This window comes from Amblyomma americanum, chromosome 3 (assembly GCF_052857255.1).
Source record: "Amblyomma americanum isolate KBUSLIRL-KWMA chromosome 3, ASM5285725v1, whole genome shotgun sequence".
Taxonomy (NCBI): Eukaryota; Metazoa; Arthropoda; class Arachnida; order Ixodida; family Ixodidae; genus Amblyomma; species Amblyomma americanum.
In genome coordinates this window covers 221,747,127-221,763,675 of record NC_135499.1, presented here as the reverse complement: position 1 = coordinate 221,763,675, position 16,549 = coordinate 221,747,127, and the positions used below count along the sequence as shown (strand labels likewise).

Sequence of the window (16,549 nt, the reverse complement as noted above, 5' to 3'; positions counted from 1 at the left end):
CACTCTGCAACAAATAACTAGCAGTATAATATTTTTTAACGTTATAAATGCGTGATTCTGAGGAACACATTTTTACAACATTTTATTTGTCGGAACATGAAATTATAATTTTAAAGATAACAAAGTTTGTTTCAGTGGTTCTTATTATTAGGTAAATGTAAGTAATAAATTAAGCAGGATAGCCGCGGTTGACAGCTCGTACTTATTATTTGTGGCTTGATGTTCGGCGCTCGTGATCGCAGCGCCACAGTGCCTTACCCGAGCGCTGCCCTGGCGTCTGTTTTTGCCAAAATGGCTGCGGCCTGTTGTGGGTCGGACTCTTGGAATTTGGACATCAAAATCAAGTCCATCGAAAAGACCATCGCCCCCCTGGTGCAACAGGTGAGACTCGCCGGGCAAGTATGCCTCGCATTACGTCCGTTGCGGTGCCCTCAGTTGTGCAGAGGGTGGCACAGTTGTGGAAACGTGGTCTCTCCGCCACTCGCGTGCCTGGACGAGCGCGTTTTCGTCTGCTATCGATGCTCGGACGCAGACGATCCGCTACTCTCCAATCGCCGGCAGATCGGGCGCGCTGGCTCTTTACTCGGGCAGCAGTGATTCGCGCGATTCGTTATGGTTTCAAATGGCCGGTTTGTACTATGTGTGAAAATATTCTTGCATAGAGCAGTTAAGAAAATTTCTTGGTCGGTGAAAGTTATTTCTGAAAACAATCGACGCAGCGGTTTAACGATTGACCTCGTCCTACGAAGCAGTGAAAGCGCGTGCGTGGATATAGCAGAGAACATTATGCTTTAATAAGCGACTTGGTACTATAGGTAATAAAAAGTTGGTTGACTAAAGCCTCGAAATCATTGTTTACGTCTGCACAAAACCTAGAGCCAGATGGAAACAAGGGCGCTGAAAAGAGAACGTATGGCCGGAACTAGTTTAACTGGTGATTCCTTCAAGCTGTGTGCTCGCCTTGCGTTCGTCGTTCTTGTTCCGCAGCCCACGAATGAGGATTGGTTAAACAAAACCTGTGTTTGTTTTTCGGCGAAGCAAAGTATACGATCTATTGCTGGAACTCGCTTATGAGTAGAACCTAAACCTGGATCCAGTCTGTAATTGAATTCGCCGTAAAGAGACAATCTGACAAAATTGTTTTCATTGCTTCTGTGCTTTGGTAGAATCGAACTGAGAGTGGGCTTTTTTCTTTTGTCGCCCGAAACTGGCACTCATTTGTAAGCTGCTCGTGCGCTTCAGATGGGGGAGGTTATGGAGCAAAGGGATTAAGGGAAAGGCGGAAAAGAGGCAGACAAGTGCATCTGCGCATTACGCATTCCTCGAACATGGGTTGGAACGTATATGCAGTGTGTTAGATAAGGAATCAAAATATTTTGAACGTGTGCTTAGACTTGTAAGGGTGGCTATTAAATTTTCTGTTGACAACATAATATCTTTTTTCTTTTTTTTTCCAAAATGACGGCTCGAGTTTTATTGCCGCAGTCGTTTTTTGAATGTATAACGTGATTTTGCTCTGAACGTTGATGGCAACAGGTAGAAAAATAAAGCACGGTTTCTGTGAGAAGTGTACGGCTGTAACAGGAAGGGAAGAAAGATGTCGGTGGAAATGTTGGATGAGGCTATGAGCTGTCTTCTTTCTTAGCAGCTTTAGATGACCACAAAAGAGGTGGCAATTTTACAGTGATACTATGGAACAGCGTACTAGAACATCCAGCTTTCTTTTTCATAATTTTCGCGAAGGACGTTACTGGATTTCACGCGCCGTGCCTTATAAATCGGGAGTTTGTAAATCGACCCTGTGCCATGCCTGAGTGCTATTTCACCTTCGAATCAGCTGGGTTTGCAGGTGTCGAACTTATAGAATGGCTCTCACACATCGCGTTGATCGCCTGTTTAACGCGATAGCATTAAAGGCCCTGTTCAATGGAAAAACCGGCGTCTTCGTCGTCGGCGATGGCGCCCGCGGCATGAACGAAAAATCTCCAGAGGTTGCTCGGGGAGGGCAACCTGGGTTTCACGAGCCCTACCGGTGGCTGTCTTTGAAACAGCCACCTGCTAGGGCAGTGGCGCGTCGCTTAATTAACCACTGCACCAGAAGTGGTATGTGGACTCCCAGTGGTCTATGCATGTAAAGTGCAGAATGACCAGTTCCACATATATGGGCACTAACCACTTAACGCTGTCGCGTCATACTCTTAAGGAGGAGCTTAAATGTCCCCTCCAGTCTCTTTGGTTTGTTTGTTTGATGCACCCCTAACAAACCGTGCAGACACTGCGTAACCAGGGCGCGGATGAAGCATATGTGAATGTGCTGGAGAATATCTGCAGGCACACACGCATCTGGTGTCGGTCTCTGCAAAAGCGAGGGATCCTATCGGAAAGGGTGTCAGGTAGACAGGGTTACACAACCTCCTCGCTCTTATTTGCGTAAATAAGAGTCCAAAGGTTGTGTAACCCCACGTGTACGAGAGGTATTGAGGGTTGGAGTGGGGAGAGCTGAGATTTGATGGGAAACGTTTCAGTTACCTAGTTCTGATTACTTGGGAGAGGAACTGCAGCGCATATGTTTGAGGACGAAACGCACGCAAAAACCACGTTCGGCTTATAATTAAGGTGAAGCAAATTTAGGCGGCGTTCACGAGTCTAGATGGAAAATGAAGAACACTACGACAAGCAAAGCAAAGTATTGGTAGTTGTGAAGGAATTCCGCACATATCTAGGTCAGTGACTGCAGAGGACCCTGCGAAATAGCGGCAAAAAATAAATAAATAAAGAAGGTCGGAGTGTATAATTGGCAGGCGTTGTCAGGTTATGAAGTGTAGCTAACGTACATCTCTCAAGAAGGAAGCGTGGTATATAACGGCTTTTAGGGCTTGTATGCGCGGCCGTAACACGCATATGGGTGCTAACGGAAAGGTTTCAATTGAAATTAAATTTAGGAGGCGCGACGCGAGGTGACATTGAGAAGCGGAAAAAGAAAAGAGCAGCATGGATAAGAGACAAGTGGAGTGTGGAGAACACGTGACCAGTGATCCGTTGTGTCAGCAGAGAGGATGCCGAGGGAAGAAAAATGTGGTAACGGGCGGCGAAAGCCAGGTGGGCGCTGGGCGGCGATGACTGCAAATCAACGGCAGTGGCCTTTGTCCTGCAATGCATTTAGCCGAGATATTATTGACGGTCATGTACGGCTAACAACGCTTCTATCTCTACCAATATATGAAAGAAGCTGATTCACTGAAACCAAGAAGAGTATAGAGGTATTCGTCATGTTGATAAATGGGAAATTAGTAGTGTAACCATTTTTTACCTGAAAGATGACTGATTAGAAAGCAGAAAAAAATAATCACATGCCGCCAGTGGGATCCGAACTTACGACCTCTGTATGTCGCGTACGGTACTCTACCAACTGAGCTATGACGGCGGCTATGACTTGTATACTTTAGGGGACATTTATGCTGTTTGTAAACTAACCTTGAGAGTGCTCACTAGCGCCACCCTCGTCCATAGCGACGGACACAGAACGTCCTGTATTACCGCAAGTGCCCTGCGGAACATTATCTAACGGTGAGGGCAACAGCAATGAGAGAACTCTCTTACGCATACCTATGGCATCAAGACTGCCATAATCGAAGTATCCTTAAGCTATATATTGATCAGACAAGGGTCGGGAAATGAGGGACTCGTTATGACACACGTCATTATGTATGTCATTCAGAGAGGGAGAGAGAGAGAGAGGGAGGGAGAGAGGGGGAGAGAGAGATACTATATGTCTACTATGTCCCAAAACTGCCACAGCATCAACTGCGGCTGGCGGTATGTTGTAAATGAAAGAAATAAATCAAAACAAAATCATTTACCACTAATTTTAGAGACCGAGCGCGCGTTGAAACGGGGCTAGCGGGGCGGCTGAAGCTGCGGTACGCACGCGCTGCAACGGCATTTTTGCGACGACCGCTTTCACCCCACAGTCTTCGCCTGTTAGAACCTGCAGATTCTATGGTCCATGGACATTGCGTATTTTGAGCCGTATTAAGTAAGAAAAGCGAATGACGGCAACAAAGGCCTCAGGGCCATCCCATGAAACAGCATCTTGTAGAGCAATACGCATGCGCTGTCTCGCGGCATAGTTTCGTTTTCGTATCTTTAATGGTTCAGTACGCTCATTTCATTGCGGCGATATATTTGTTTCATCATCTGCAACAAAATCCACAAGGCGCACAAGCACGCCTTGCATCATTTGGAAAATTTCCTGAAAGTTTTTCGAACTGAAGCTGGCTGCTGTTCTGAAAACGCGCTTAGAACGGCATCGGATACGACAGCCACTCTTGTGCACCATTTAAAACAGCACATAAAATTGTATGCGGAATTTTAACTGCCGAAGCTAAAGGCTCAACCCACTGAAGTGTTGTTGATGTAAGAAAAAATGGCTACGGAGAGACCACGCTGTTTCTCGTTTGACTGCAGCAACATTATGGGCCTGTAGTCGGGTTTGCAGTGCTACGGAGCTGGTTCCGAACTGCTAAGCGGGCTATATACGTCTCGTCGAGAGCGCCGCGTTTGGAGTCGCATTCCAGTGCGGCGCGAAGGAATGGTCTCGATCAGGTTGTAGCCTGAGCGGTAGTTGAGGCTGCAGGGCCATTTCGTTTTTCAGCCGCCGCTCGAATACAGACGCAGACCGGGAACAGTGTTGTTCCCCGTGGAGCATGTAGTCCGTCAGCCACGACAGCGGGGGGCTGGCGAAGCATCTTTACTGCGATTTCGGAAAGCAGATCTCAGTCCAACAAGAAGTTTGATTTGCGCGAACAGAGGAAAGCTGCTAACTCCGTGCAGCCTCAATACGGGCGTATAAAGCGCCGCTGTGATACAAAACGCTCATCTCTAGTCGCTCTGCGGCACGATGGACGCCGATGTTCGAAAGTGGTTGTTGCCCATAACGATCAAGGGGGGCTTTATCGGGGCTTTGCAGTAATCAATCACTTCGGTTTCTTCACGTTGCCGACGCCGCGTCGACACAGCACGGCGGTGTGCTTCCGAGGGACAAGCCGTCGTTTGCCGCAGGCTTCGTGGCAGTGCACCCAAGTAATTCACCCGCGAAATAAAAAAAGTAGAAAGAAACCGGCGGTCGTATTTCAGGGTGGACTTGACTCAAGACTCCCTGAGCTACTTGTTAGGCGCTCATCCGCCACCCTCCTTTCGCGAAGGGAATCAATTATGCCGCTCGTTCTGAGAAGGATGCAGGCTTCGTGGACTCTCCTCAAAAGAGGGAAATGAGAGGCCGTTCCGTCGCCTAGATATATGCTAATGAATACTCAAGGCTGATTAGCGGCCAGTGTGCGGCACTCGTTAGAAGCTCATTTGGGGCGCATCCAAGTCGTCCGATCATTGCGCGTTTTCCCCAAGGGCGAAAGATGGAGGCGGCGACGGCCCTAGAACTCCGGGGTCACCATTCCGGCACTGCGTGCACGCATATGTGTCGGTTTAAGAAATGACAATGACGTCATTCGTGCTGCAGAAACGCAGAACACTGCAGCTCTGTGGACACGCACGCACTGTAGGGCGGACTGAGCCGCTGCTGTTAGAGCAGATTAGGTTCCTGGTGAGGTGACGCTAATCATTTTCAGCGCCCGCGATGGCTCAGTGACTTTGGCGTTCGGCTGCTCATCCCAAGGTCGCGGGATCGAATCCTGGCAGTGGCGGCTGCGTTTTGATGCCGGCGAAATGCAAAAGCGCCCGTGTGTTGTGCGATATGTCAGCGCACATTAAAGAACTCCCGTGGTCTAAACCCGCGGAGCCCTCCACTACGGCGTACCCCATAGCCCACTTGTCGATTCGTAACATTAAACCTCACAATTTACTATTTATGGCTTCAATGAATCGTTGAAATTTGTTTGGCGACTTGTTTTGCACTTCTGAGCACGCTGGTCTTAAAAGCGGCGCATCGATGTTGTCTGTATGCTTCAGTTAGCCGCCGTCATTGTATCGGTCAGAATCACGTGTTGTATATAGGCTGTATCCACATGAAGTGGCTAGGCCGTCGGCTTGGCTGCTTGGCATGGCTTGGCTGCGCGCTCGCGCGAGGCTCGCGGCGGCTGGCACGCGTCTCGTGCTCGTTCCGGTATTCTCCCGGCTGGAATCAAGCTGTCCGGTTGGCGTCTCAACGGTCCTGCTTTCCTCAACACATCACGTGATCAAAAAATTGGCTTTAGTGGTTTAGCTCTGGTAAACCTGGAGTGACGCGATAGATACAGCTGGCCGAGTGGAAATTGTTCAGTTGAATTGCAGTCAGTCTTTCGCCGCTCCGTTTCGCTGGGCGTTCCTTCTTCATCTTCGTCCCTCTTGACACGGCGCATGCGAACAGCTGTGGCAGCTGGGTTTTGCAGCTAGGTTTCGCGAAGCGCCACCGGCTGCAGCAGCTGCTCCGCACCACGTGGCTCGTCACATGACCAACCAGGCGTCGAACCACGTGACCAGCCACGGCGCCGTCAGTTGCTCCGCACCACGTGACCAACCACGTGGCAGCGTGGCGGCGCAGCGACAGGGTGGCGGCGCCGCCACGCTGAAGGCTCGATATGCTACCGTAATGTAGCTATCGCTACAAAAATCGCTGTGTCCAGATTTATGCAGAATAACGCGAGGCTATCTAGAGGCATTACCGTAATGGCTGCCATAACGGTTCTCAGAAATGTGGAGAGGGTGTGCTCCAGGTATGTCGAAACTTCTCTATCGACTGTTGCAAACCGGTTCCGCCGCCACTTTCCACTGTGCTAGCGCCAAATGCACACAACTGTCCAGCGACGCCCAGGCGGGGCTTATTGGAAAGGTCTATTCTATACAGTCAGTATATGACGCTGTTCAGCTCGAGAGCATTGGCGCTGCCACCATTGGTCACGTGGTCACGCCGCCATTTCAGGCCTTCAGGTTTCGACTGCGGCCAGCGCTGTTCTGGCTTTTATAGGATAATGAGATAGCGGGCGCGCAGAGGATATGTGAGAGAGAAAGTGGTTTTGTGGTGAAAGGGATAAACGGTGCTCAATTTGCGGCGCTGTGCTAATAGCACTGCTCAACGCCCGCAAAAAGAAATAGAGTGCGTGAAGCAGTTTGAAAGAGAGGCGGGGGAGGGGGCGCTTGGTGTGCTGCGCCTTGAAATCCTTCGGCTCATGGAGCTTTCTGCACCTGAGACAGCGTGGAACGTTTACGCACGTTGCCTTCACGTGGTGGCATCCACCGGAGTGGTTAGGGGCTTCGTTCTCTGGAGGCGGAGTTTGTAGATGAAGACAAATTGGAGGCGGAGTGGGCGATAATGGTAGGACCGCTGCTTCTCACTCCCGGGATTTCCACATCTGCTTCTGTGTCTTCGGCAATGTTTGAGGGAAGACAGATTGGTTGACTTCCTATATGTTCCGTGGACGCCACGGGGTGTCTCGAAGGTTCGCACAGGAGTGAGAGAGGAGGGCCTTGAGGGAGTCTTCGCTGGTGACGCCATTCGCGATGATATTACGGCGACCCTTGATGCACACTTCTTGTATTCCTGGATGCGCATAGAGGTGAGCACGCCCCGGAGAAAGGCGAGGCGTTGGCGAGGTTTAAAGAAGACCGTTCCAACGACCCTGCAGCTGACGACGGGAGCTTCTGGGGCTTTCGGCCGACCAGAATGTAAGGTTTTTTTTCCCCTTGGAAAGGGGTTTAGCTTGCATCTGGGTATTATGAGGGCGGATGCTCGAAGACATGGTGCGCATAGGAGGGAGTCTCCGAAGTGATGTTAGTCGTCTGTGTGGCTGGGGTAGGCGTCGGTGCTGTTGACGAGGGATTTGGAGTGCAGGGCAAGGCCCCAATCGTCTGTGCGGCTGGGGAGGCAGAAGCCAGAGCTTGCAGGGCATTGGCTTCAGCCGTCTTAGTGACTGGCTCGATATCCACTGCTTCGTTAGGGGCAGTGTGTTGCAGGAGAAGGCCGTCGGCCGTCAGCACGGCTGAAGAGCTGTTTCCTAAAGGGGTAATGGATGAAGGGGGCTGTGCCTGTGCTCAGAGGGACAAAAGGGAGCTGCGGTGAGTGGACGGGAGCCGACAGCGCTGCTGTCTCTTGCGGCCTTTTTTTGACCTTTTCCTTTGCTCTTTGTTGTTGAAGCCTTGATAGCTGGATAGATTGATAGATTGTTGTTAATAGATTGTTGACGTGCCGGGGCGACACGACGTCGCCCTCCACGTGGCTGTGATAGCTGGATGTCTTCTGAAATAAATTGACCAATTCTCATTTATTACCGGACATGCGTAGACGCGCGAAGGAGGGCGCGAGATTGAAAAAGTCTCCGGAAAGGTCTCGCCAACTTTCGAGCGCGATTGGCGGTTCTCTGCTGCGTGCAGAAGTGCGTTATTTGGCCTGGATGTTCATGAGAATACAATCTAGCGATTGCGAGAGTTTATTACTTTGCTGGAAAGGTGGTGTTGCAGGGTCCCTTTAAAGCGACGAAGCGAGCCGCAGCAGCGCAGCGCTCGTCGCTCTTGCGCCGATGTCGATTGCGAGATGCGATTTGATTAAGGCTTGACCACGCGTTCGCGCTCGCTGAAGGCGTTCTGGCAGATGTGCACAGCATAGGGCACCGCGACGCGCGGGTTAAGCGGTGGGTGGCGACGTGCACTGCTACCCGAACATTGCCGGTCCGCAATAAACAATGGTCGTTACGGGCGCGAGATTGTTTTTCTTTCCGCGGCCGCTTTGAGAATGGGTTTCCTTTGCCCGCGGCCAGTGCCGGTGCATTCCTTGTCCACATAGCGGTTTTTCTGTTTCACCCAGAATAAACCCCCTGTTTCGTGTCCCGCCTCGGGCGAGTCCGGGCTCTCGACCCCACCTAACCAGCCTTCAATTGGCGCCCAAGCGTGGTTTAGCTTCGAAGCCTGGATCTTGCCCTCTCTTGCAAAACGCTGCGGCAGTGAGCGACAGTGCTTCACATAGGTCTGGCCGACGATGCGCTTCACGTGTTGTTGGGATTCCGGTAGCAGCATCCCACCGCTGCCACTAGTTATTGGGATTCAGGTAGCGTGACTAGGCCGGAGAGGAGACGAGGACGATCGGAGGAAGAAAACTTGGAAAACTTTATACAAAACTATTTACATAATGTACAAATAGGACAACTGAGAGTGCTTCTCAGTAAAGAGAGCTTCTTGGCGGTCGGGAATATCTCCCAGCAAAGGGTATCTCAAGAAGGGGGCTCTCCTCTGGTACCAAACCAGCAGCTCATTAAATACTATTCGTATTCCCCAGATCCCTAGCTGGGGAATACAGTTCGAAGAATGATGTCCAATCACACGATGGCACTGATGGTACCACCCACGGCAGGGCGGTCCTGATATTCTCTCAGCTCGGTCGAGGGAAAGGGAACAGGACCCCGTCACGTTGTCGTCCACGCGGCCTCCAGGTGGGCGCGCACGTGGGTCCGGACCGCGCCCACGTGGAACCGGAAGGCGCCTGCGTGACACAGGAATGCGGGCCGTCTCCCAGCAGGGGTTGAAAGATCTTGTGCTGATGACCGGAACGCGGGACCTCTGTCGAACGCGCAGCACTCAACCCCAGCGTGACTGTAGGGGACCACACTGATCTTGTACTTCGTCGTCTGATGACCTGTTCGAACACGTAGGGACGCTATTATCGTCGCTGCACCCGATGACCTGTTCGAACACGTGGGGACGCTATTATCGTCGCTGCTTCCGACATTCCTGCAGCCACGTTTCTTCCAGAGGGCTCATTTACCTTCGCGGTGGTTTTCAGGGAATCCTCCCCCATGTCCAAGTTCGCCCAACTCAACAGCAGGAAGGGAGCGCGAGCACAACAGTGTGTAGGTCGAATAGCGTTATTGTTGAATATGTGCATGCGCCTAGGGGCGATGTGGATACATAATGCTTGCATGAGGCAAGAACCGCTCGCACAATAAAATTAAAAACGAACGATAAATGGCAGCCACTCATGCCGTTACACGTCTAACAATAGAGCGCGAAACGACATCTCGGGCTAATGCTCCATATGTGCTTACGCCTAGACGTAAAACTTGAGAGCAGATAATAAGTTCTCTTGTCCACACTAGCTGCACCGAAATAGATTCTGCAATGCTTCTCTAAGTGCACGTTTTTTCAGCCACTGCTTTATTGGTCCCACCATAATGGTGAAGTATTAGTTATTACAGATAAATCGAGCTGCACGATTTTTTACTCGTTCAATCATGTCAGAAAGATTTTTAGTTTGTAGGGGTTCCAAACCACTCGGGCATGTTACGTTAGCAATATAAACCAGTTATCTTTTTTCAGGAGATTGTTATGAGAAAAAAAAAACGTTTGAGGAAGTTAAATATTCAAGTAACACTTGTTGCTGGGCTAGTTGGTGCATAGTTCTGTGTACAAACGTTAGCGGGAAGTAAGAGACAATCATAAGAAAGTACGTGGACAAGACAACGCGCTGTCTTGTCCACCTTTCTTGTGATTGTCTTTTATTTTGCGCTAACGTTTGTACACAGAACTAAGCATTCAACACGCTCTTGCCTATACACGTTCAACCTGCCTAGGTCAAATTAGGCTAGAGAAATAGGCATATAAACTCGGTCACCCGCTACAGCTGTAACAATGCTAATGTATATTGCAGCAGTTATGGATCACGTTTACGAGGGGAACAGGCAATTTGACATTCAGAAGGGTTCAGAGGCATCTCCAACATCCAAATTACGTTGTAGGTAATCGGAGTCAGAGAACACTTGATGCAGTGATAAACCGCGCAATCATCCGCATACACAGGTATTTTGCACGAGACATCCTGTGCAATATCATTGGTATACACCAGGAACAGCAAGGGTCTCAGAAAGGCCCTTGCGAGATGCCTTAATTAGCTGGGCCATAATCAGATTGTGAGCCACTGATTAAAGCACGTTGAATGTGTTCGTGAAGATAACATTGAAGCCAGTCAATTATAGTCGGATAAAAGTAAAAGTAAATCCATCAGTACGCTCAGTCTCGCGTTACACAGTGGTAACCGTCCAGTTGTCTTTTTTATTTATTTGTCTCGCACGTTAAAGTGCGTGAAGTTATTTTCGTGTGAACACGCGTCGTTTCCTGCAGGCCGGCTACCTCGTTCGCACGGTGCCGACCGCCGAAATCCTGCTTCGCTCCGAGGAGGTTGTTGGGCGATTATTTATCTCCGTCGTCGCGTCGCGCGGGGGCTCGGCCCGCGGTCATCCGGGCCCCGCGAACACGCTGCTCTTGCTCCGCGCACCGGACGGTTCCGCTGAATATTGCACGGCGCACTGACTGCGGAAGAGCCGGACGCGAAAGAACGCGAGTGGCCGCTCGCCGAGCCGCTTTCCTGACTGCGAAGCCGTGCCTGAATGGGCTTCATTCGCGTTCTGCACTGGTGCCAGCGGACAGCTAGGTTCCTAGGATTTGTCGCTCGATGCTCCATAAAGTGCTAACGATCCAAATTGAGCATTCTAAGTTATAAGTGTACTCATTCGGCGCACCTCTGCGGCACGAGCGAGCGTAGGCTGACCTCCCTCCCCGCCTTGCTTTAACTTGTGTATACCGGTGCAGCTGAAGTGTTGGTGGCCGCTTTTGTTCCGTGCCTGTTTTAGTTGTCTTCACACCTAAAGCGGAACAGATCAGTTAGCAGCTTTGTCATTTGAAGGAAGAATGCAATTTGAAACGCGAAGGGCTAGCGGGTGTAAAATCATGCGGTGGTTTTCAGGGCGTATACGCGGTCAGTTTCGATCCCGCGTGTGCTTGCAAGCGCAGTGGCAGCGTTCTGGCGCCGCGATGTCAAAGGAATTTGCTAACGCGAATCCGGGACGAATTGAAATTTAGATTCGTTTATTTGGGACTTAAAAAAAAGAATCGCACTGAAGAGCTGCAGGAAAGGCTGTCAGATACAGTTTGACAAAGCTGTATCTGAATGGCGCTGCTTTGTGTGCAAGCAATGATATAGGGTAGTAAAAGTTGGGATGTTTACAGAGCAACGACAGTAGGCTCGGATTTGTTCACCGCGCAGCTACGTCAAAAAAACTCAAATTTATTAACATTCAAACAGTATAGGTATACACTGAGTAAATACAGGAACTCGCAACAAAACACTCACATTGTAACTTGCAAAACACGCAGATGAATGTGATAAACTGAACAGATCAATACTGTTACATTGGTGCGTGTTTAATAGTGAACGAAGATCGTAATACAAAATTCTTTTTGTCTAAATCTAGACGAGGAGTGGGCACTGTCCAAGCTTCCGCGTGGACAGCCGCGACTGGCATCCGCGGCTTTTGAGACGCTTCTCTTTTCTCAGCCGGTCGCCTGCGCGGAGACCGCGGAGTGGCTCGATGCCGCCGGCCCCACGGTGTCTATTTTCGTTTGCGTAATCTGGCGCGACGATCGAGGTAACGGGCGACCCCACCGCTGGCTGTCGGAGCGGAGATCCGTGACGCGTCACCAGCAGCACAGGCCCCGACGATAGCGCTGCATGGTCGAGGTGCGCTCGTGTGGATGCCTCGGCCGCATTTTGAGCCTTACATTGCCCCCTCACCTTCTGCCGACGGAGGGAAATTTGCGGAGCACGTTCATAATTTTCCCTCTTTTTTTTTCCCACTCCACTTGCTCGACAACGAGGCCGCCTACGTCTCCGCTTTAGCCTCCAGCTGCGAACAAAAGGTTACTCGTGGACGAGGCGCGGTGTGAGAGGCAGCAGACGTGTGGACACCGAGAGGAGCTTGTTCTCCACTCGTCAGCTCCCGACGAGCGGTGCGCTTGTTGTGCTCCTCCCGGTGCGGTGACCGCAGTCTTTCCTGCTCCTGGTCCGAGTGCCTGGCACTGTGCCAAACGAACGGTGTTTACCTTAGCCTCTGCAGTAGGGCATTCCTGCGAGGTTTGTGTGCTGTTTCGGCTGCAGTCTCCGGCGGAGACAGGATGGGCGTCCTGTTCTTGCCGCATGCACGAGGGCGTGTTCGTGGAAACAGGCAAAGACGTGAGATATCTCGTGGCGTTCGTTCTCCGGAATCGGGCGCAAGAAAGTAGTGAACACTGATTACTACGTGTCGTTCGGCTGCGCCCGGTAAACAGTTTATAATTCAGTTTATTCTCAGTTGTATTAACGCAATAGCATTAGAAGCCTCACTTGGAAAAAATGTGTCGTCGGAAGTTAAGTTCGCTGATTGGCTAGAAGAAAGTGACATCACCAGACAGGAAGTGACGTCACTTCTGGTATATGCATCAACAGCTTCGAATGCTATCGCGTTTTCAACACATAATGTCTTTAGACATCCCTGTGAATATTTTTTTTCTGTTTCGTTTTCAGCCGCCAAACGGTGTTATGATGTCACAAGTAATTCGGGTTGAGGTCACGTGATGAGTACAAAAACTGTAGTATAATAGCTGTTTCCCACTATCTTTTCGGCTCTGGGAAAGCCTGGAACAAATTAAAACTACAAAAGCGGCGATTCTATAAAAATTTTTGTATGCCTTATGTAATCTCAGCCCTACTTGTGATGTCACAGCTACCGTTCGGCTGCTTATAAAGGAAAGGTGAAATGTTTTTTTTTAGAATTCGAGGTTAATAAAGAATTGGAATCTATGAAGCTTTCAGGTAAAGCATGCAAAATAGTTTTGCGCTAGCATTTAAAATGGTGACTTAATCGCCGATTAAAAGCGCGTCTATGTTCAGGCTTCTCCTCACTCCATTGGTGGAGTGCGGGCAAATTCGTGGTGACGTCATTGTTGCCGAAATATCAGATGTCCGTTGCCTTCGTCTGCATGCTGCCGTGCTTCTTCCGGTGTCGCCAAGCAATGCTGCCGCTGCTGCTGATGATGTACTCTGCCTGAATGGCACATACCCATGGCGGGGGATTCATGGCCAGGGTGCATTGCTGATACAAAATGCTTCGTGAGCTTCACCTTCGACGGCATTCGTTTTCTTCCTCGAAACAACCTCTTTTTCGCTGGAAACTTAGCTTCGCTGTACGTGATGCCATCATTGCGGCCTCTGCCTGTCACTGTGCACTGCAGAAAAGCCTCAACGCCGATGCCGCTTTAGTCGACGATTACGTCACCATTTCAAATGCTACCGCAAAAAGATTGCGCATGCTTTACCTGCAGCTTTCGCGCATTCGGCTCGTTTAAGCTCATTGAATTATAAAACCTCTTCAGTTGCCCTTTAAACAGAAAACGAAGCTGCATGACAGAAGAAATTCACGTATAATTTATTTCGGGATTTTTGACGAAATACGCATGGTGTTCCATTTCTACTCATGTCAGGCACATCATTCCAAAGAACAACAAAGTTTAGGTGTCTCTTCCCATTTAGATTAGGCGCGGCGTGCCTAATGGTAAAGGTACAGCACCCTCTATGATAAACTTTTTCGGTGGCCCACGGGGGGTGTCGGCTACTTGTGACTGCAGTGGTAGTAAAGTAGTGCGTTCCTTGTAAAGTACGTCGTTTCGTGCACAGCACAGTTGTGTACTGGTTTATGGGGGTTTAAAGGCTATGAGAGACGCCGTAGCGAAAGGCTCTGGAAAATTTGACCACCTGGGGTTCTTTCACGTGCACAGACATCGCACAGTACACGGGCCTCTAGAATTTCGCCTCCATCGAAATTCGACCGCCGCGGTTTCATTTAATGCCCTCACCTCTAAGCTTATAGTGCGGCTCAATCTGGTGTTCCTCAAGGCTCCGTGCTCGGACCGCTTCTTTTTCTCATGTACGTTAACGACGTACCTTCCTGCATTTCATCCAACATTCACTTGCTCGCCGGCGACTGCGTAATATATAGGGAAAAAACACGCCATAACGACATATTAACGCCTCAACCTGACCTCGATTTAATCTTAAGTCTTGTGCAAATCATGGAGTGCAAATTTATGCGTGTGTGCCGAGTGACTCACAATATGCACTCGTATCACCTTAATGACATCATTTTAAATTCCGTACCCTTATGGATATCTCAGTGTTTACATTACGAGCAACCTTACGTGGACTATTTATGTCACACTTGTCATTAACAGCGCGAACGGGATACCTGCGCCGTAACTTTTGCTAAATCACCTTCATCTCTTAAACTGCTACTGTACTTACATAACACTTATCTCACCCAAACTCGAGCACGCAGCATCATTATGGGACCTTTATCAGCAGAACTCAACGCACTGTCTAGAAATGGTTCAAAATTATCCCTATCGATTTATCCTCTCCAATTATAATAGAATTTTAAGGCGAACTACTATGAAAGCTGGCTTTGGTCTACCATTCTTTGCATCTGGTCGCAGAACACTTCGTCCTTGTCCTTTTCATAATATATTTTACCACACTTACCTGCGTGAGGAAGTTATTCCTCCCCCAGTTCGTGTCACCTCGGATTGGTCACGTTCACAAGGCTGAAACGCCATTTTTCAAAACCATAACTTACTTTCATTCCTTTTTACCGTGGACATCCGAAGACTGGAATCACCTTCCTGCACCACTGGCATTGATGGATGGTCACTGTTTATTCAAGAATGCATTAATTAACATTGTGTAACTAGCAAATTACTGTACCATTATGCTCATTTTGTTATGTTCCTTCTATAAACCCTCCCCTCTTCAATGTTCTTATTGGCCCGAGGGAATTTTTAAATAAATAAGTACGCCGCAGCAGCCTGGGTAATTGGCGACCTCCCAACTCGGCACGCTTGCACGCTTCGTATTTCCGGGAGAAAAGGGCCTGACCGGAAGCGGAACGCCGAATCGGAAGTGACGCCAGAAGGAAGGGGCCGGATGAAGTACGGTTGCCACGTGCTTCTGCTGGAGCTTTCACGATTCTCTCCTTATTGCATCCCTCACCGGCCACCTTGTCCGCGGCTAGCGACGAGCTGCGCATCGCTGGCATGACCTGCTCTTTCTTCCCGTGTCGGCGTGTGTCCCCTGCTCTTGGAAGAGCGCCAGGTGGATGGCTTCCTTCTCTCCGGCCCCCCGCTGATGAGCAGCGGCCGCCGCTCGACAATAAACATTCGTCAGAGGATTGACGTCTAGGGTATTGATTCACCATCCATGGCGGAGCGGCGTCTCGCGGGCCACCGGGGCGGTGTTCGGGAAGCGGCCCGTTCGTCGGAGTGGTGGCCCCGCCGCTGCAAACTGTTGTTTCTCCCAGTGAGCACATCTCGAGAGCATGCCTATCTTGCTTGCTCGTTTCCTCCTCCGGTGCAGTGGGCAAAGAGAGAAAACCTTGAAGAAACAGGTCGTAGGGAAGGTTTGGAAGGCAGCAAAACAGCAAAACAAACGCATTTTTTCATATAATGCAAGATTCCACTATAACAATCAATATATCCGCCGATAACACGACGGCAGTCTTGCATTCTTTTTTTTCTGTTAACGTCTTTGCTATCGTAAAAAGCGTTCCCCATTGGTTTTCTCCGGCAGTCTTGACTGTTCGATGCGATCGATGGAAATGCTTTTAAAAGAAAGATTTTGCTACATATCAGATCAATGCACAATTACCTTCAAAATTTCCATAAAACTATCTTACAACTTTCAAATTTCCAAAATTTTTGTCTGAGAACG

At 49.7% G+C, this 16,549-nt stretch overlaps 1 protein-coding gene across 1 annotated transcript in view; it reads left to right on the top strand.

Annotated features, from left to right (window-relative positions):
• The first annotated feature begins 301 nt into the window (after positions 1-301).
• Positions 302-16,549, top strand: part of alpha-Catr (alpha-catenin related) — a 95,359-nt gene continuing 79,111 nt past the window's right edge. Inside the window, exon 1 of the mRNA XM_077660109.1 lies at positions 302-381. The gene's annotated coding sequence lies outside the window, so the exon portion shown is untranslated. The remainder of the gene's footprint in view (positions 382-16,549) is intronic.